The sequence below is a fragment of the Papio anubis genome, chromosome 5, assembly GCF_008728515.1.
Source record: "Papio anubis isolate 15944 chromosome 5, Panubis1.0, whole genome shotgun sequence".
Taxonomy (NCBI): Eukaryota; Metazoa; Chordata; class Mammalia; order Primates; family Cercopithecidae; genus Papio; species Papio anubis.
In genome coordinates this window covers 146364782-146385644 of record NC_044980.1, presented here as the reverse complement: position 1 = coordinate 146385644, position 20863 = coordinate 146364782, and the positions used below count along the sequence as shown (strand labels likewise).

The 20863-nt window shown below is 42.5% G+C and overlaps 1 protein-coding gene and 1 long non-coding RNA gene across 4 annotated transcripts in view; one reads left to right on the top strand and one right to left on the bottom strand.

The window, feature by feature from the left end:
• Nucleotides 1–11365, top strand: part of LOC110743551 — a 34383-nt gene extending 23018 nt beyond the window's left edge. The window contains exon 3 of the long non-coding RNA XR_002522821.2: nucleotides 11158–11365. This is a non-coding gene — a long non-coding RNA (uncharacterized LOC110743551). The remainder of the gene's footprint in view (nucleotides 1–11157) is intronic.
• The window catches only part of GRIA1 (glutamate ionotropic receptor AMPA type subunit 1), a 321543-nt gene that overhangs the window by 59028 nt on the left and 241652 nt on the right, over nucleotides 1–20863 (bottom strand). The gene's annotated exons all lie outside the window — the stretch shown is intronic.

The following is a 20863-nucleotide window of genomic DNA, read 5'->3' as shown; positions in this document are numbered from 1 at the left end:
GCATAACACACTACAGCCCAGAACTCCTGTGCTCAAGCAATCCTCCTGCCTCAGCCTTCGAAGTAGCTAGGAGTACAGGCGTCTGCCACTGTGCCTGGCTCTGCCATCTTGTTGATGTCACTTGAGACTGAACTGGACTTCTTGCCTCCATCCCGTCCTCTATGCCCCCACTGCCCACCTGTACAAGGCTACCTGTACAAGGCTACCTGTACAAGGTAGCCAGAGTGATCTTTTGAAACATATTAATTGTACCATGTTGCTTTTCTGCTTAAAACCCACCAAAGCTTTTCTTTTAACACTTGGAATAAATTCAAACTCTTTGATGAGCCTTGAGGCCTTGTGTGGTCTGGCCCCTGGTTCACTCTCCAGTGTCACCCAGCAACATACTTGCTGTACTCTGGTCATACAGCTGTTTGTCTGGCCCCTCATATTCAAAAGGCTCCCATCCTTATCACATGCTGCTCTTTCCCCTGATCAATGTATCAGCCCCTATTCATCCTTCAGACCTCATCCTAACCATTACATTTTTAGTATTCAAGTGTAAGACTCAGAGCCTTGTGTAGTTCTCATAGCAGCAGAACTATGGCATCTGTTTGCCTCTTCTATTGTCTTTGTTCCCCTAGACCATAAGCTCCATGAAAGCAAAGGAATCTTTTAATTCTTTGGTATAGCATTGTATCTCCAGTGCTCAGCATGGAGCAGACCCTCATTAGTAAATGAATGCATAAATAATGTCTGTCTTATAACCTGGCATCTCTATGCACATTGGATTTTGGACTCTGGGAAGAATTGTCAGGGTCAGGAGAATCCAAAACTGTGTATGGTCCAAGGTGTCTGGAGTCATGGCATCAAACCAAGTGTTCAGGATGGCTGCCTCCTTTTCTAACATCCCTAAACTGAAGAACCCAGCGAAGCCATCCCAAGTTCAGGATCATCTAGTGAAGCCCAAAGCCTTCCCACAGAAGTTCCACACATCTAAGACTCCTTCTTCCCTGTTCTCTTTTAATTGATATTTTTATGTTTTTTTTTTTTTCAGTCTACCGTGAACCATAGTCCTCACATCCCCGCCTACTTAATGACAATACCAAAGAAAGAGTTTGCTGCTTAATAGCCAGCAACTGTCATTTCTGGAATAACTGGAGAGCTGGGGGAAAAAGTTCAAAGTCTGACTTAATCCCAATGCTTCATTTGCATGTAATTCGCAAGAGAGGAACTTGAGGGCAAGGCAATCCTCCCTACCTTCAATTTGGAACTCTCTCAGGTGAAGCTGGGCCTCTATCCAGGAAAGCTACATTTTCCCAGCTCCATACTAAAGGCAGGGAGCTAGAATTATTAGAGGCCAGGGCTGGGAATGAGAGCCTTTGCTCTTTCACTGACCATCTCCATAACTTGGTGAGTCACCTGCCTAGCTGGGCCTCTGTCTTCCTGCTCTGTATAATAGGTTAGACTTACCCTACTTCACTGTGAGAAACCAAAACTTTCAAAACTAGAAAGACTCTTAGTCCATTGCTTTCCTTTAACGGATACAAGCTGTTGGAATTAAAATGGTACAGGGGAAAGCACTTGGAAAAGTGCTGTTGAAACACAAAACATTACTTTTTTTGATGATGATTATTCTCCCAGGGAGCCACAGGGCAAAGCAGCACTTTTTCTTGGCAGGGAACAAACAGCTGTGATCTGAAGCCCTTGGAGGTCTGTCTGCCTAGTCACCTGAATTTTATTAGCCTTGCAACTTGGCCTGGCTCTTCCCAACCCCCGCTAGGTATTTGAGGAATCTCCCCCGCCTTTTTTTTTTTTTTTTTTTTTTCTGCAGAATTGGCTACAACTTATGTGGCTTGTTGAACCTATTATCTTACTTCAACTTCATTTACAGCCCTGTAAAATGGATGGGAGAAGTAGGAATATTTTGATCTTGCAGATAAGAGAACTGTAATTCAAAGACCTAAGATGACTGGCCCAGAGTCACACAGTAAGGCAATGACAGAGCTGGGACTAGAAACTGAGATTTCATATTTCTTATCCAGCACTTTAGCTATTGCAGGACACTATCTCCCTCACCTAATTCTGATTCATTTATGGGTGGGCATGGACTTCCTTAACTCATGACTCCCCTGTGATGTTGAATCTCAGCAACACTGACTTCTTCAAAGCCCAGTGGAACTTTTGGTCAGCAGTCTGACCACCAATATCTGATAGAATTGGAAACCTGCTTGTATTTGTATTCTACTGTTGCATAACACAATGACACAAACACAGCAGCTTATAGCAACATTCATTTATTATCTCACAGTTCTGTAGATTAGAGGTCTGTCTAAGGGTGGCCAGATTCTCTGCTCAGGGTCTATCTAGTCTGAAGCCAAGCTGTTGGCTGGAACTGTGGTTCTTATCTCTTCCAAGCTCACTGGTTGTTGGCAGAATTCATCTCCTTGTGGTTATAGGATTGAGGTCACTGTTTCCTTGCTGACTGTCATCTTCTAGAAGTTGCTGCATTTCTCATCACTTGACTTCCTTCATCTTTAAGTCCACAATAGTGTGTCAAATCCTTCTCATTTTTTGAATCTCTCTGACATTCACTAGCTGGAGATGACTTCTTGCTTACTGAGCGCTCACCTGATTGGGCCAGACCCACCTAGATAATCTCTGTGTCTTAAAGTGAACTGACTGAGATTTTAATTGCCTCTATAAAATCTCTTCATAACATTACCCAGATTAGCGTTTGGTTGAAGAACCAGGAGATAGGAATCTCTAGGACTGTGAGTACCATACTATTTATTCCTTTACTTTGCAAGCATTTCTTATATGGCAGACGCTGTTGGTCACTGGGGAGATAAAAGTGAATATGCCATGATCTCTCCCTTCCTTAGGCTCAGTCTGATAGAGAAGATAGGAAGGCAGTGGAGCCTACTCATTAAAAAACATAAAATTTAATGTCAGAAACCATAGATTTTCTGCAAAGTACTCAGCACAGTATGGTTAGCTCACAGTATAGTTAGCACTCTGTTAAGCCATCATCACCATCTTATGTAAATGTCATAGACAATAATTATTCTACTATCTTAGTTATATGACAAGTAAGAAAGTAGCAAGGAAGGAACACAGAAGGGCTTGCTAATTACTCTGCTAGCAGAGGTCAGGAAAATTTACCAGAAGAGGAGATATTGTGTTAGATTTTGAAGTAGGAGTGGGAGATCACCAAGCAGAACAGGTACAGGGCTGGGAGAATGTCAGTAGATATAAAATAGTAGATGTAAAATAGAAGAGGTGAGTAAGATCTCACCTCCTCTGTAAACTTCCCCAACCTTTGCCAGCATGGTTCTGAGCCACCCCTTCTGTATTCCCATTAAACCACTATCATTCTTCCATTACAATATAATCACTCAGCTGTATTGATTTAAGATGTTACTACGATTGTTGTTTATGGTATTTATTGATTAACAATGATGATGATGGGTGAAAAGCACTGCAGAGCCCACAGAAATTGGAAGGGGCAGGCTGACTGCCGAGATCCAAGTGACAGCATTAGGTGATCCACAGGAGCAGGGGCTGTGGGAGAGGAAACATGCTCAATGGACAGTTCACGCCTTCTGGGTAAATGAATTCTGACGTGGTCTGGGAGTCAGGTGCTGGAAGCAGGCTGTCTCTTTTTGCAAAGGATCTTTTTCCCTTTTGTTAACAAAGTAGTATATATATCATTTAGGGCATAACTTGATGCTAATGGGAGATAGTAAGGATCTGATGGGACCATTCTCTGGGTTCTGATAGTTAGGCATTTCTTGTTCTGGTTATTGATTAGGATTCATTGCAGGCCTTTAAATGTGTGCTTCTAATCTCACAGTTTAGATTTACAGCTCTTAAACAGAGGCCAGCAAACTTTTTCTGTCAAAATCCAGGTAGTAAATATTTCAGGCTTGCGCGCCTTGTGGTCTCTGTTGCACTACTCATCTTTGCTGTTGCACAGTGAAAAGTAGCCATAGACAATATGTAAGCGCAAGTGCATGGCTGTGTTCCAATAACACTTGAATGCCAAAACAGGCAGCAGGTTGGATTTGGCCTGGGGGCCATAGTTTGCAGACTCCTGCTCTCAATCCCTACTGTGAATATCAGACACCTTTGATCTAAGCTAATATGCAACAGTAGTTGACATATTTTTAAAACTATCTATCCAGTTATTAATTCTTCTGCACAAACACCCAGATAACCTATTGCCATGATTTGTTTGACAATTATTATTGTGCGATCCTTACAGAGAAAGCAGAGGGTACTGTCATTCTCTGTCAAGAGAATAGGCTCAGGGTTCAGACGAAGCTGGAGGGCATCCTGCCTTGTTTCTTATTGGTTGTATGACTTTGGGCAAATCACTACATCTCTTTGTGCTTACTTCTCCTTCTTTTTTTTTTTTTAGAGTCTCACTCTTGTTGTCCAGGCTGGAGTACAGTGGTGTGATCTTGGCTCACTGCAACATCTGCCTCCTAGGCTCAAGCGATTCTCCTGCTTCAGCCTCCTGAGTAGCTGGGATTACAAATGTGTGCCACCACGCCCAGCTAATTTTTTTGTACTTTTAGTAGAGACGGGGTTTCACCATGTTGGCCAGGATGGTCTCGATCTCCTGACCTCATGATCTGGCCACCTCAGCCTTCTAAAGTGCTGGGATTACAGGCGTGGGCCACCATGCCCGGCCTGTGCTTAGTTCTTTACAAAATGGAGTAATGGTTGTACTCATCTTACAGGTATTCTTAAGAATTTAAAATAAAAATACTATTGAAGCAGGTAGCAAAGTTGGCTGGCAGAGAATAAGTCCTTCAGGATGGAGGAATGCACACAGTGTGAGGAGCAGCAACCTGGGTAGAGGGGCAGGGGAGCAGACACTAAGGCGGGGGGCCTTCAGGAAAGCAGACTCTTGGGGCCAGTGTAGGGAGTGGAAAGTTATTAAGCAGCAATCAACTCTTGATCCCAGCAACCTCCCCTCTGGGACATCTCTGACAAGGAGTTGGATATGGACATTCTTCTTTATTTCAAAAACACGTCCTGTCATCCCCAAGAGGAAGGGGACAGAAGGGACACCTCCTGTGTGCCTTCATTCAACTGAGCTCAAGAGGTCACTGAGTGCAACCTATTTCCCTTTGTCCTCTGCTTCAAACGGCTATTTATAAAAAGGAATGAAAACGGGCATAAAGGCACAGGCTCAGATGGCCTGTCTCTAAATTACTGGGAGAAAAAAGTCCATCTTGACTAATTACTGAGCTGAGCTGTGTTCAGAGAGAGGCTCACTTGATACTGGGCATCGAGGTTCCTAGACCAGGGTAATTAGCGCTGGCCAAATGCAACAATTCCACTGATGAGGCCACTTCATCCAAGATGCTGCGTCTGGGTGGCAAATCATCCCATTTGTCACCAGCTGCAAATCACTCAGCTCTTCCCTGGCAGAGCTGGAGTGATTCATTTTAATTGCCCCAGCTGCCGGTCACTGTGTTCCAGCACTCCAGATGGGGGAGGGCCCTGTGCTCTGGGGGTGAGTCTCAGGGTTGGGAGGCTGGGGGTTGGACAACAAGCTCTAAGGAAAGCCCAGTTCTCTGTAAGCTGGTATACTATTCTAGCATTTGCAGGCTGTATTTCAAAGAGAATCATCTTTTGTTCCTGTTTTTTTCCAGTTAGGTAGGCTATGGGAGCGTAGTGTGGGCAGTTTGCAAAAAAATGGATGTAGATTCATTCATTCATTCATTCATTCTTTCTTTGGTTCACTCTCTGATATACTTTGGATGTTTGTCCCTCCAAATCTCATGTTGAAATTTGATCCCCAGTCTTGGAGGTGGGGCGTGGTGGCAGGTGTTTGGGTCATGGGGGTGGATCCCTTATGAAGGGTTTGGTGCCCTCCTCATGGTAGTGAGTGATTTCTTGCTCTATTAGTTCCCACAAGATCTGACTGTTAAAAAGAGCCTGGCATCTTCCTCTCTCTTTCTCCCTCTCTCTCCATATGATCTGCACATGTCAGCTCCCCCTTGCCTTCCTCCACGAGTGGGAGCAGCCTGAGGCCCTCATCAGAAGCAGATGCTGGCACCATGCTTCTTGTACAGCCTACAGAAACGTGAGCTAAATAAACTTCTTTTCTGCATAAATTACCCAGCCTGGGGTAAGCCTTTATAGCAACACAAATGGAATAGGACTCTCTCTAAGTCTCAGTTTTCATACCTGAAAAAGGGAGATAATGAATCCCATCTCATGACTTGTGAATTTAGTAAGTCACATCTCACACTTAGTACAGACATGGCAGAGCTCAAGATGTTACTCATAATGATGATGATGACAATGATTTCTTCTGAAAACACTTCTCTTAGCTTCTAGGCCCCACACGCTCCTCGGTCCCCTCCTGCCTCACAGTTTGGCCCATCTTAGTCTCCTTTGCTGGTTTCTTCTTTCTGTTTAATCTTGAGCTATTGCTGTGCCCAAAGCTCAAGCCTCAGCCCTCTTCCTATCCCTGTCTCCAGTCTTGCTCTCATGATCTCCTCCACACTCATGGCCTTTATACTTAGAGGCAGAAAACTCCCCAATTTAGATCTCTATCCCCTCTCCTGTTTTCTAAATGTATATATTTAACTGTTTTCTAAATGTATATATTGGATACCTTAGACCTGAAGTATCCAACACAAAATTCTCAATGAACCCTCACAAAATATGTGCAAATAAATACAAGACTCATACTTCTCCATTTTCCCCATCTCAGGAAATGGCACCACTGTCCACCCTGCTATTCGAGCCTAACACCAGGGAGTCATTTCTGACTTGTCTCTTTCCCTCACCCACACACATCCAGCCCATCCAGTCCAATCATCCCCTCATCTTCATAGGCAGCATTCCAGATAGTAGATCCTAGCACAACATTTCCTTGCCTCTTCTCTTGTCCTTATACAATCCACATTCACACAAGAGCCAGAGAGATCTTTTTAAACTCTAAGTAGGACCATGTTGTTCCCACCCCACTTAAAATCTGTCCCACTTAGAAGATAAAATCCCAGTATCCTACCAAGGCACTCCCTGAGCCAGCCCGCCTCTTGTCTCCTCTTGTACTGTCTTTTCTTCCACGCTATGTTCTAGCCACTTTGATCTTCTTGTTCCTAGAAAACACCGAAGTCTTTCCTACGTCGAGACCTTTGCAATTTTTGTTTATCCTCTTACCTGGAACTCACTTCCCAGAAATTGTTCCAAACCTGCCTCCTACTGCCCTTCAGGTTTCAGCTCAAATGCCACCTCTTCATATGCACCACTCTAAGTATCATTACCTCCATCACCCATCTTGTTTCTTATTTTTTTCATTTCTTTCATAGCACTTATCAAAGTATATGTGATCTTTATATAACTATATATTTACCAATTGACTTGTTTATTCATTTATTATCTATCTCCCTCCACTAATGTGTAACTTCAGCGAGGGCAGGGGTCTTATCACTGTCATTCACTGCTATACCCTCAGCACTAGCATAGTGCCTGGCACATAATAGGTGCTCAGTGAACATATACTGAATAAACAAATGATTACACAAATGTTTACTGAGGACTGACTACACACCAAGCATGAAGGGAAATACCTAAGAGAAAATCAGTTTAATGGAAGAGATGTAACCCACACAGAAACAACTATGATAGCTGTGCTGCAGTGAACAGTATGGACGGTCATTGATTAAGTGCTAAGGACATGCTGAGGTGGGAAAGGCTACACCCCACTGGGAAAACTTTGGAAAGGTTTCATGGAAAGAGATGTCATGTAACTGGGCTCTGCAGGGCAGGCTGGCTTTGCACTTTCTGAAATAGAAAGAAAGGCATTTCTTGGAGCAGGAACAGCCTGTACTATGGTGTGGAAGTGCGGACAAGAATGTGAACAAGCAACAATTTCACTTTGCCCAAAACATATTCACCATCACAGCCACCGTTCTCTGAGAACCAACTCTGAGCTGGATACTATAGAAGACACTTGACATTTATCTAATTCCCATCTCTTTCTTCGAGCCAGGTGGGTATATCCCCTGAAAGAGTCTGGATGTTCGTCTTCTCCAAATCTCATGTTGAAATGTGATCGTCAATGTTCAGGTGGGGCCTGGTGGGAAGTGTTTGTCATGGGGGCAAATCCCTCATGAGTGACTTGGTACCCTCCCTATGGTAATGAGCGAGTTCTTGCTCCGTCAGTTCATGCAACCGTTGGTTGTTTAAACAAGCTTGGCATTTCCTCCTCTCTCTTGCCCCCTCTCTTGCCATGTGGCACACCTGCTCCCCTTTGCCTTCTGCCATGAGTAAAAGCTTCCTAAGACCTCACCAGAAGAGCTGTGCAGATACTGGTGCCATGCTGGTATAGCCCGCAGAACTGTGAGCCAAATAAAACTCTTTTCTTTAGGAATTACCTAGCCTCAGTTGTTCCTTTATAGTGATACAAAACAAACTAACACATCCCCTTTTGATAAAAGAGAAAACAGATTCAGACTGAATAAATAATTTAGTTAAGGTCACAGAACAAGTGAGGGAATCGAAATGTGAGCCCAGATCCATCTGATCCCACTCACGTGATTTCCACTGTGCTGAGAAGGGGTCCAGCTTAGACCAGGGTCACCACCCTCCTTTCTCAAGCTTTACCTTCTCAGGTCTCAAGCACCACTTACCACAGTTCCTAGACACAAAAGAATATTTGGCAACACACTCATGTTATAAATGGGACTTCCTCCCATTTCCTCCTGTGTATTTTTGGGCTTAAGTTCTTAGAAGAAGCTATTCTCTTTTTATAGCTGCCTGCCGGACAGCCCATAATACCAAAACATATGGTTTCTCTGCATCCAGAGGCCCCCACCCCCAGAGCTCTTACTATCTGCTGATCCATCAGCTCATTTTCAGAGGTGAGATGGGCTCCAAGGGCCTGGGTCTCTGCCTCAGTGGGCCAGGTGTGGGCCTGCATTGTCATCTGTGGCCAAACATATCTCTGGCATTTAAAGTCCTTAGGGCTGGGAACATATTTAAATGTGGGATGTTGTGGGCTTTTTAAAAATATACCCCAACCCATAAGCAAATGGGAGATAAAATAACAATATGTGCTTCTGCTTTAATTAACGTTTGTTAACTCCAGCACAAGGCACATATTAAAAGGAGCTATTTTACTTAAAATAACCCATTGAAAATCCTCTGTTTGCCAGGTATTTTTTCACCCTACTCAGTTCCCTGCACACTCAGTCCCTCCCTCCCACATATCCCCAACTGAGCTAGCGGAACAGCCCTCGGAGGCAGGAAACAGTCTCTCTTCCTCTCTTTACCCAGAAACTCCCCAACCATTTCTTCAAAGGGACACTCAGCTCTTTCTGAGGCAGTAAAAACAATTATTAAGTGGAAGTTCAGCAGTTGCACAGATTTCCTACCCCTGCCCCTGCCATTTATTAACTTGTGTGATTTGGGGCAAGTCATTTCACATGTCTGAACTTTGGTTTCACCTAGCTGTGAAATGCGGATACCTAGAAAATGGGGATAAGAACAGGAACAACCTAAAAGGGCTGTTGTGAGGACGAGCACAATGTGCTTATCTGGACCAGTGTAGATACCTGGTAGGAGCAGTTACTACTCTTAGAAATAAAAGATGACATGGGAAAAAAATGGACCATATGAGGTGAAATGAAAAAAAATCAGATTGTAAAACAGAATACACTATATGGCCCCATTTAAAAACTCAGCCTTGGCAGAGATAAGTATCTGGAAGTATGTAAATCAAGATGTTTAAGATGTTTCTAGGAGTTACCTATAACATCTATAAATGTAAAGTGCCTGCCTGCATTATGGGCTTTATTTTTTTTCCTCACCTTTTTACTTTGATTTCTTGATTTCCTAAGTGAGTGAATACCTATAATTTCTTTTTCTTTTTCCTTTTTTTTTTTTTTTTTGAGACGGAGTTTTGCTTTTGTTGCTCAGGCTGGAGTGCAGTGGCGTGATCTCAGCTCACTGCAACCTCTGCCTCCTGGGTTCAAGCAATTCTCCTGCCTCAGCCTCCCAAGTAGCTAGGATTACAGGCATGCACAACCACACCCAGCTAATTTTTTGTATCTTTAGTAGTGATGGGGTTTCACCACGCTGGCCAGGCTGGTCTTGAACTCCTGACCTCAGGTGATCCACTCATCTTGGCCTCCCGAAGTGCTGGGATTACATGTGTGAGCCACCACGCCCAGTCTATTTTTTTTTTTCTAACTTGATGGGAGCCATAGAGTCAGAAAGAGAGAAGGAAGGGACCAACATAAACAGGACAGTGAGTGAAAGCCTCTCTGAAAGAGTAATATTTAAGCTGAGAGCCGAAGGTTGAGAATAATCTAGATGTGAAAAAAATCACACTCTAGACAGTAGAAACAGGAAGAGCAAAGGTTCTGAATGAAGCAGGAAAAGCCTTCATGTGGTCAAGATGATTGGCAACACAGGATAAGTCTGGAGAGCGAGGGAAGGACTAAATCAAGTATTGCCTCTGAAGCTAGCGCATGAACTCTGGATTGAATGATTTCAAGTCCAGCTCCAAGTGTCACCTCCACCAAGAAGCCTGCCTGGGGGCTGCTTCCTATGCTCACCTCTCATTTCTCTGGACTCCTCTACTTTTCCTGTTGGTAGCACTCCTTGCTTTCCTCCTATCCATTGTTAGCACTACACTAAATTATTAAATCATTAAGGGATTTCATATTTCTTCATAATTCTCTGGAACCTAATAACTGTACAGTCTCAATATTTGTTGAGTGAATATGAAATTCCATAAGTAGGAAATTTGTAATGCTTTCCTCTGTAGGGAAAAATACTTCTTAAGCTAATTAACAGCAAAAACATGATTGCACAAGAGATCATTTATTCTGAGTGAATAAACTGATTTCAAACACTTGAGGAGCACCCATTTTTGAGAAAGTGGAATCGAAATACATCCATAATTCTTACAGAGTCATAAAATCATGTTTCCTCAGAATGTTTGCTCAGCAAAGCATTTGTTATAGAGCAAATTATTGCATAAAGTTAAAATAATAAACTTTTTTCTTTAAAGTATTATAAAAGACTGATGTTCTCACAGATCTAGACAGGTTTCCACTCTTGGTGAGCTGTTGCCATAAATTTGCCTGAATTATTATCAATAAGAAATGCTGACTTTGTATCTCTCCCCCTTTTTCTCAGGAGTCCTCACCCAGAATGCCCTCCCTCTAACAAGGAGATAATTGGAGACACATCCAGTTCTGGGTCTGCTCTGAGCTGGAAGAGGCACTAAGGAACCTTCAACTTCATCCTCACCTTCAGGAAATGGGAAGGGCTCTTCCCCAGCTCTCAAAGAGGAGAAGCAGCCCTTCCTAGTTGGGACATGACATTATGTTCATCACTAGGACCTAGGCCCTGTGTCTAGCTCTGCCATTGGACCTTAACCTCTGTGCTCCTCATATGTCCAATGAGCATGGGATCCCATTATGCATGGGATGTGCAGTAGGCAGAATCCTAAGATGGCCCCATGACCTCTGCCCCATGGTGTTACTGCTATGATTATGTTATGTTCCATTGCAAAAGGGATTTTGCTTTTGCCAATGCAATTAAGTTTATTAATCAGTTGAACTTAAGACAGGAACATTATCTGGGTGTTTCTAATCTGTGACATAAGTCTTTTAAAAGAAGAATTTTCTCCACCTGGAGGTACAAGAGGAAGTCAGACAGATTTGAAGTGAGAGGGATTTAATTTGAGGGAGGGTCCCACCACTGAGATGGAGGGGCCATGGGCAAGTATCTAAGATGGCCTCAAGAAGCTGAGAGTGGTCCCCAGTGTCAGCCAGCAAGAAAATGGGGATTTCAGTCTTATAACTACAAGAAACTGAATTTTGCTAATAAAAGAAAGGAGTTTGGAAGAGAACCCCAAGCTCCAGAAAATAACTTAGTAGGCTGATATCTTGATGCCAGTCTCGTGAGAACCTAAGCAAAGAATCAAGTCATGGCCTCCTGAACTTTTGACCTATAGAACCATGAGGTAGTATATCGGTGTTGTCAAAGCTACTAAGTTTGTGGTTATTCATTAAACAGCAATAAAAAACTAATGTATGGTGACTGACAATCATTATACAATACTCCCTTAAGTCATTTCTTGTGTCTGTCATTTGAGGATGTCTGCAATAAATTCCTAATCTATCATTTTAGCCTCGCTCTTCACTTTTCTCCTCTCTATTTTCTGGATGAAGAGGCAGTTAAGAATAAAGGCTCACTTTCAGGCTGCTTGGGATCAAAAGCCATTCTGCCAAGAACTGGGTGGTGTCCTTGGACAAGTTACCTAAGCACACTAAGCTTTAGTTTCCTCACCCACAAAGTAAGACGTGATAGGCAGAAAATTCGCCCCCGCCAAAAACTTCTATGCTCTAATCCCTAGAACCTGAGAATATGTGACATTACATGGCAAAGAGACCATTCAGACAGAATTGAGGTTAGGGATCTTAAAATAGGAAGGTTTTCCAGGTGGACTCAGTGCAATCATGTTGGACCTTAAGAGTGAAAGAGGAAGGCAGAAGAGTTGCTCAAGGAGTAAGACAGAAGAAGACATAGGAAAGATGTAAAGCATGAGAGAGGGTTGATCTTCCATTGTGGCTTTGAGAAAAGCAAAAGGGGGCCACAAGTCGAAGACTAAGGGTGTCCTCTAGAAGCAGGAAAAAGTCCTTAGCTGAGGTCCATGAAAGAAACCAGGATCTTAGTCCCACAAACACAGGAAGTGGATTTTGCCAACAACCTGAATGAGCAAAACACCATATTCTCCCCAGAGGTCCCAGAAAGAAACACCACCCTGCTCATACCTTTATTTTAGCCCTGCAAAGCCCATGCTGGACTTTTGAGCTACAGAACTGTAAGATAATGTATTTGTTTTGTTTTAAGCTGCTGTAAGATTTAAGTTCTGTTATGGCAGTGATGGAAAACAAGTAAGAATAAGTACAGGATAGAGACTGACAGAGTGAGTGGTAATCTATGCTACTTCTCATGACTATTATTGTTAGTCATCCACCGCCCTGTCCATTCTGAGTACTTTCCTTCCTGCACACTCCTACTTTCTTCTTATCTTGCTTCCCCATATGTGTCTTTAGACATTCTTCCTCACTTCAAAATCCATTTCCAATGACAACTTCAAGAAATTTTTCTCGACCCCCTCATCCAGGTGCAATCTCTTCCAAAGCAACATATTTTTTTTTGTATCTTCGCTAGCTATTATATTTACTTAAACTCTAGGTAAGAGTTTAAGTAAATATATATAAGAGTTTATATATAAGAGTTTATATAAATATATTTACTTAAACTCTAGGTTTATACAAAGGGGTTTCTCTTTTCTACTGAATTCTACTGAATTCTACTTTTATATGTTAAGAATGCTTGACATGAGATTTATCCTCTTATGAAATGTTTTCAGTGCACAGTATTGTTGACTATAGGTACAATGCTATGCATCAGCTCTCTACAGCTTACTCATCTTGCTTAACTGAAACTTTATGCCTGCTGATTAGCAGCTCCTCATTTCCCCCTGCCTCAGTCCCTGGCAACCACCATTCCACTCTTTAATTCTATGCATTTGACTATTGTAGATATCTCATATAAGTGGAATCATGCGGTATTTGTCCTTCTGTGACTGGCTTATTTCACTTCTGTGACTGGCTTATTTCACTTAGCATAATGTCCTCAAGGTTCATCCATGTTGTTGTACATTAGAGAATTTACTTTTTTAAGCCTGAATAATATTCCACTGTATATGTACACCACATTTTCTTTATCTATTCATCTGTCAATGTACATTTAGGTTATTTCCATATTTTGGTGACTGTGAATAGGACTGTAATAAATATGAGAGTGCTAATATATATTCAAGATGCTAATTTGAATTATATTGTATAAGTACCCCCAGAAATGGGATTGCTGGATAATATGGTAGTTTTATTTTTAATTTTCTGAGGAACCTCCATATATTTTTCCATAGTGGCTACACCATTTTTCATTCCCACTCACAGTATATAAGAATTCCAATTTCTTCACATCCTTGCCAAGACTTGTTGTCTTTTCGGGTGTATTTCTTGCTCAGGTTACGTGTCCGTGGCAGGCTGGTTGGAGGTTCTTGTCCTACCACGCTTTCTCTGGGGCTAAGAATGACAGAGAAACTGCCATCTGGAACATCCCCAGTGACATACTGGCTCTTAAAGCTTCTCAGTAGTGACACACATCATTTCTGTTCATAGTTCACTGACCAGATGAAATACAATGTCTGCAACTAGCATCAGTATGGAAATGGACCAGCAATCCTGCCTTGTGCATAAAAGGAAGAGAACTAGATATATCTGGTGGACAACTTTCATGACAACCACAAATTCCTCTCCCATAGCAACTCCCTAGGAAGAAGTATTTTCCCCCAGTTGCCATTTTACAGATGAAGAACTTGAGTCAGAAAAGATAGTGGTTGGCCACATGCCTCTAAGTGACAGGATTGGAACTTGGACCCAACTGTCCATCTATCCTTCCTTTGTCCCTGCTGCTGTGACTCTTTATGAAAGGCTACTATGTGCCTGACACTGTGCTGAGAGTGCAGCAGAGAACAGGCTCAGCTCAGTCCTGCCCTCACGCATGTAGTCTGCTGCTGTGCCCCGTTCTCCATATAGCCCTCCACACCTGTCTCCCTTATCTCACCCTGCCTACCTGGTTTATATATGCTACCTGTTGTTACAGCTGTCCTCCTCTCCCCCTGCACTAGATTGTAAGCAGCTGGAGGGCAGGGGTGAGATCTTCAACTTTGAATCCTTTGCAATCCCTAATACATTAGTGAGTCAACAAATGTTCCTTGGGCAGAACACAAAATTGAAAACAAAATTTACTTCAGATGCCAAACATTTGTCCTTTGCTTATATCCACCCATGTGTTCCGAAAACTAGTGTTTATTAATAGGGATTTGCATGTGCCTTGCCAGTTTATTACAGAGAACATTAGCAATCAGCATATATTTTAAAAAGAGATTAATAAGATCATCAACAATACATCTCATAAATCATAATGGAAATGGCTAGAGTACTTTCTTAGTTTCTTTTTGTTTTCCAAGAGATTGCACTTTTTTCAGTGACTTATACTGAATTGACAGTTCTAATTAGCAGTCATGAAAACTCAAGCTTTTAAAGCTACGGCAGATTAGAAAAGAATTTTCCAGAGATATCATAAATCTTCTTCCCACGAGAGAAGTCATGTGTCTTACTGACTGGGTTTAAGTGAGAAGGGAAAGCCTGTGGGAAGGAGGATGAAGTTGATAAAAGATTAAACGGGGAGGACATGTCTCAGGTACTTGCCTGGCCTTCTGGGGCTGAGTAGATCACTTGTAATTTACTGCGAGTGTGCTCTTGACCCAGCGGGAATGTTATGAAAAAGTCTGTATTATTTTATATTTCACAGCTCTGAATCCTGTCTATAACCTAAAAGCTGAACCCTGGCACAGATGGGAGCCTCGCCTGTCCTCAGTCAACGTTGAGTCAGCTTTGATGTTGTCATTGACATTTATTCAACAGATATTTATCAGGAGTCTTCTGTGTGCCAGGCCTTGTGCTGGTGACACTTTCCAGGCTTACCAGATGAGGCACTTTTTTTTTTTTTTTTAGACGGAGTCTTGCTCTGTCGCCCAGGCTGGAGTGCAGCGGCCGGATCTCAGCTCACTGCAAGCTCCGCCTCCCGGGTTTGCGCCATTCTCCTGCCTCAGCCTCCTGAGTAGCTGGGACTACAGGCGCCCGCCACCTCGCCTGGCTATTTTTTTGTATTTTTTTTTTTTTTTTTTTAGTAGAGACGGGGTTTCACTGTGTTAGCCAGGATGGTCTCGATCTCCTGACCTCGTGATCCGCCCGTCTCGGCCTCCCAAAGTGCTGGGATTACAGGCTTGAGCCACCGCGCCCGGCCAGATGAGGCACTTTTTAAGCGGAGACCTGAAGAATGAGTTCGCCACAGAAAGTTTGGATGCTGGCGAAGGTTTTTACAGGCAGAGAAAATAACAAGAACCGAAGACCTTAGGGGTGAGAGTGAAAGAGATAAATGGTTCCCCCAGTGGAAGAATGGCAGAGGTGATACAATGAGATCCTTGGTGGGAAGGTGCAGGGCAGTGAGGAATGAAGCCACGAAGGGCCCTGGGTGCTGGAAGTTTACAGCAGCAAGGTGGTGAGGGATGGAGAGTAGAGCCAATTCACATTTTTTTTGGAGAAATCCCTGCCTTGCAGAATGGAGAATGAACTGGGGTGAGGTGAAAACAAGAATGAAGGTAGGGGCCAGGCACGGTGGCTCATGCCTGTAATCCCAGCACTTTGGAAGGCCGAGGTGGGCGGATCACCTGAGGTTGGGAGTTCGAGACCAGCCTGACCAACATGGAGAAATCCCGTCTCTGCTAAATACACAAAAATTAGCCTGGCATGGTGGCACATGCCTGTAATCCCAGCTACTCAGTTACTTGGTAGGCTGAGGCAGGAAAATCTCTTGAACCCAGGAGGCAGAGGTTGCAGTGAGCCAAGATTACACCATTGCACTCCAGCCTGGGCAGCAAGAGTGAAACTCCATCTCAAAACAACAACAACAACAACAACAAAGAAGGCATATAGATGAACATGCAACATTATAGGAGCCCAGGTCAGAGATGATTACCTGGATTACATGATGGCAGCCAAGGGTGGAGGAAAAAATGAACAAACCCAAATGGAGAGGAAAAAATGAACAAACCCAAATAGAATTTCTATTTGAAGATTGATTGGATATAGGGGGTGAGGAAGAGGGCTCACTAATTTTTTTGAGGACTCCATATTTAAGTGACTATTTTGTGCCAGGAATTCTACAAGATGTTTGTATTTATTCCTTGTCTCACACTATGAGGGAAGTCATATTTAGCGCTATTTTATGAAAGGGGAAACTGAAGCTTGGCAAGGTTAGGTGTATTTCCATTAACACACAGCTAGTCTGTGTTCAGAGTTCACCTTTCAATCCCGAGACTACCCTTTCCTTACTCCTGTCTCACAGGTTTCTGGTTGGGGCATCTTAGAAGAGAGTGGTGACATTTTCTGAGGAGGGAAGCACTAGAAGAGAAAACATTTTAGTAGGAGTTTTCCCAGAATTGCTGAAGGAGAACTGGCTACCAGACTTCCCTGGACAATGACATCCACAACCTTGCACTTCCCAACCTATAGGAATGTCCTGCAGAAAGTTTCCTCTCTGCATCCTGTCTGGATGGGTTCTTGGTCCGTGTCTCTATTTCTTAGTTGCCATTCCTGGGGAGCTGGGTCTGGCCTGCTCCTGTCCCTCAGCCCCTGTTTAGCACCCTGGTGAGGATGGGGGCCCCTATGTACACCCTTCCTTTAGCCCCTTAGCAGTTAACTTTTAAATTAGCAATGGAAATCTTCCTGGGAATAAGAAATGGGGTAGGCCCCAGGAGAGTGAAAACTGCCTGAGATAAAGGAGGAGGCGAGGAACCTGGTATATTAGAGCAGTTGACTGGGGAGCAGCTGCGTTAACCGTGGACAAGGTACCTACTTCATTTGAAGTCTGTTTCCCCGTCTGTATGTAAAACACGAGAAGGAATAATGCTTGCCTGCCTCATAGTTGTAAGGATCAAATACAATAATAATAATAATAATAATAATAGATGACTGTATTCTGAAAATAAAGATACTTTTTGCAAATGAAAGGGCTTAAAATTCTGATATAACAAGTTAGAATCAGACACAAGTACTGGAAAGTTGTCCTGATTATTTTACAGGTGAGGAAAACCAGGCTGAGGCTGAGAGATTAAATGACTTTTTCCAAAATCGCCCTCCAAATTAACGTTCTAGCCAGGTTTAGACGGCAAATCCCGACTGGCAAATCAAGCTGAGGGTTGTTTCCATCGTATTGCTTTGGAAGGATAGCACAGTAATTGGCAATCACATTGACTGGGGTTTGACCCCAGTTGTGCCATTTACTAATTATGTGGTCTTGGCCAATTTATGTAAACTTTCTGAGCTTCATTGTTTTACATATGGAAAAACGGAGTATCCCTAATTGTTAACTCAAAAGGTTGTTATGAAGATGACATGAGATTAATGCTTGCAGGTATTGGATAAACAGGGTAGCGATTATTACTATGATAAGATAATATATTACTCATTTACTTCATATCACCACATTCCCCGTCCACTCCAATTGAAGATTGACCTGAACTTCTAGGCTTACAACCTAACCCAACACATCCCTGATCTTAATTTGTTCTCTACATATTTTATTGATAGAACCAGAGTTTAGGCCAAAGAGAGCACTATTCTCTAATGATCTCAATATTTGCTGAAGTTCACCCTAAAAGTCCATTGCAGGATCTATCTTAGTTTGAAGCATGGTCAAGAGGTTGTGTGCGTACCTTGTTCCAACCAAATTGAATATTTTACGCAAATAACTGAGGAGGGGTGGAAGGAGAGATGGAGTTTGATTGATGTAGGAATAGAGCATCCACTATGTTTTTTCAGGTCAATCCTCATTCAGAGGCCTAAAAGGCTTGGAAAATTAAGAGAACCCAAATGTACGATCTGATTTCACTCTAGGGAATTGCACTTTGAGCCATCAAAGATAACAGTCAGGATCAGATTACCTCCCAAAGTTAAAGGATTAGAGAAGAATAAAAGCATTTTTGAATCCAGGGAGATGTCATTAAAATGAGTTCTGGGTTCAGCTACCCCCAAACACCCGGCGATCATACATAGGGCTAGAGGCTCAGCCTGTCTCTTTGATAAACAGGAACTATGAATCACTATCACAGTGGGTTTAATCACATCTTGCCTATAAGCAAAAGGCTCTTGCCTCTGCCCAGGTTCCCTTCCCAACTTCATTCTATGTGAATTTTAATTAAAGGTTTCAGTTGGTTAATGCTTCTTCTCTTATGGAAATAACAGAGGGCATGAATACCAGCATATACATATGCATTTCTGATAAAAAGGCATGGGAATTTGAGGTCAGACTCTTTATAGAAAGAATTATACAAATAACTCCTTAAATGGTAATAGATATTTATGGCATCATTTTTGATAGACTCCCTTCACTCGGTTTCTAAAACTCCAGGCTTTCCTGTGTTTTCCTGTTACCTCACTGACTGCTCCTTCTCAGTCCCTTCTGATAACTCTTTATGACCTCTAAGTGTTCAAGGGCTCATGGCTTGGCTTCCTCCTCTGCACTAGAGTTCCATGTAACCTTATTCAGTCCCAGGGATTTAAATACTGTATGCTGATGATACCTAAAATACTAAAGTTCAGTCTGGATCTTCTCCTTCACCTCCAGACTCATAAGCCTGTTCCATATTTCCTTTTGTATGTCTAATGGACATCTCAAACCTAACGTGTTCCCAATTGAATTTTTGATTTCTCTCCATTCCATACACCTGTCACTCCACAAATGTTCCCATGTCAGAAAAATGCATCATCATTCTTTGCATTACTGAGACTCAAAACATTAACTGCTCTCTATCCCTCACACCGCATTTCCCAATTGACCAAAAATCCTATTGGTTTTATCTTTAAAATGTATTCTGGATTAGATTATTTCTCACCACTTCCACAGCAATCACCCCATCCAAGTTCATAATTCTTTGTCTGGACTAATGTAATATTTTCCCAACTGGTCACCCTTCTTTAAATCTGTAATGGTCTATTTTACACACATCAGCTTACGGGATTTCTCAACCTCAGAACTATTGACATTTGAGGCCAGATAATTCTTGGTGATGGGGACCTGTCCTGTATATTGTAGGGTGTTTAGCAACATCAATAGCCTTTACCCATTAGACACCAGTAACTCCTATCCCCAAGTTGTGTCCTCCAAAAATGTCTGCTGGGGAGAAAAATCATGCCCAATTGAGAACCACTAAGTTAGAGAGAGATCCTTTAAAAATATAAATCAGATCAAATTGCTCTCTTGCTGGAAACTTTTAAATGCTGGATATTTAAGATAAGATCCAAGTTCCTGACAATGGCTCACAAGCATATTTCTTCTGCCTGAAACACCTTTCCCCTGCCTTTTCACTTGGCTAACACCCATTCATCTTTCTAGTCCTAGTTTAAATGCAACTTCCTCCAGAAAGCCTTCCCTGGCCTATCCCCTGATTCGGGTTAAGGTCTCTGCTCCTTGTTCCCATAACTTCTGGCTCTTTTCTTGACATAGTGCAAATCACACTGCATTATAATCATCTGATACTAACTGAAATCCTTGAGAGTAAGGAATGTGTCTTATTTATCACTATATCCCTCCCTTGTGCATAGCATGGCTTGGAAGAGAGCATTTACGTAACTATATGGTGAACCAATATAAGTTATGGATAGAGCCTTTCCTGCACTACAGACAGGCATGTGATACTCCCACCTCCATTTGAGACTTTTGTAGTAGATAGAACTATAAAGCTAGGTACTAACATGGCTAAGCAATTTTCCTTTTTTATTCAGTAGTTCCAAAATTACTCTGGTGAAATATCAAGGACAATCTCTGCTCTTAGTCAAAGGGGTCCTTAAGAGAAACTCCTAATTCAACAGGTACTTATTAAGCATCTGCTATGAGCTGGTCACTGAACTCGGTGCCAGAACTATGGTGGATGGGAATTTACATATGCAAGAATTGGGGAGCTTACATGCAAGCAAGGGTTAGTGAATAATAACGTAAGTAACTTAACTGCTATTGTGAACATCAGGGAAAATGGGGCAGAGGAGGGGAATGTGTAGGCATCATATCCTAGAGAATGTTTCATGTGTGCTTGAGAAGAGTGTGCATTCTGCCACTTTTGGATGGAATGTTCTGCATATGTCTATTAGGTCCTTTTGGTATAAAGTGTAGTTCAAGTCCAATATTTCCTTATTGATTT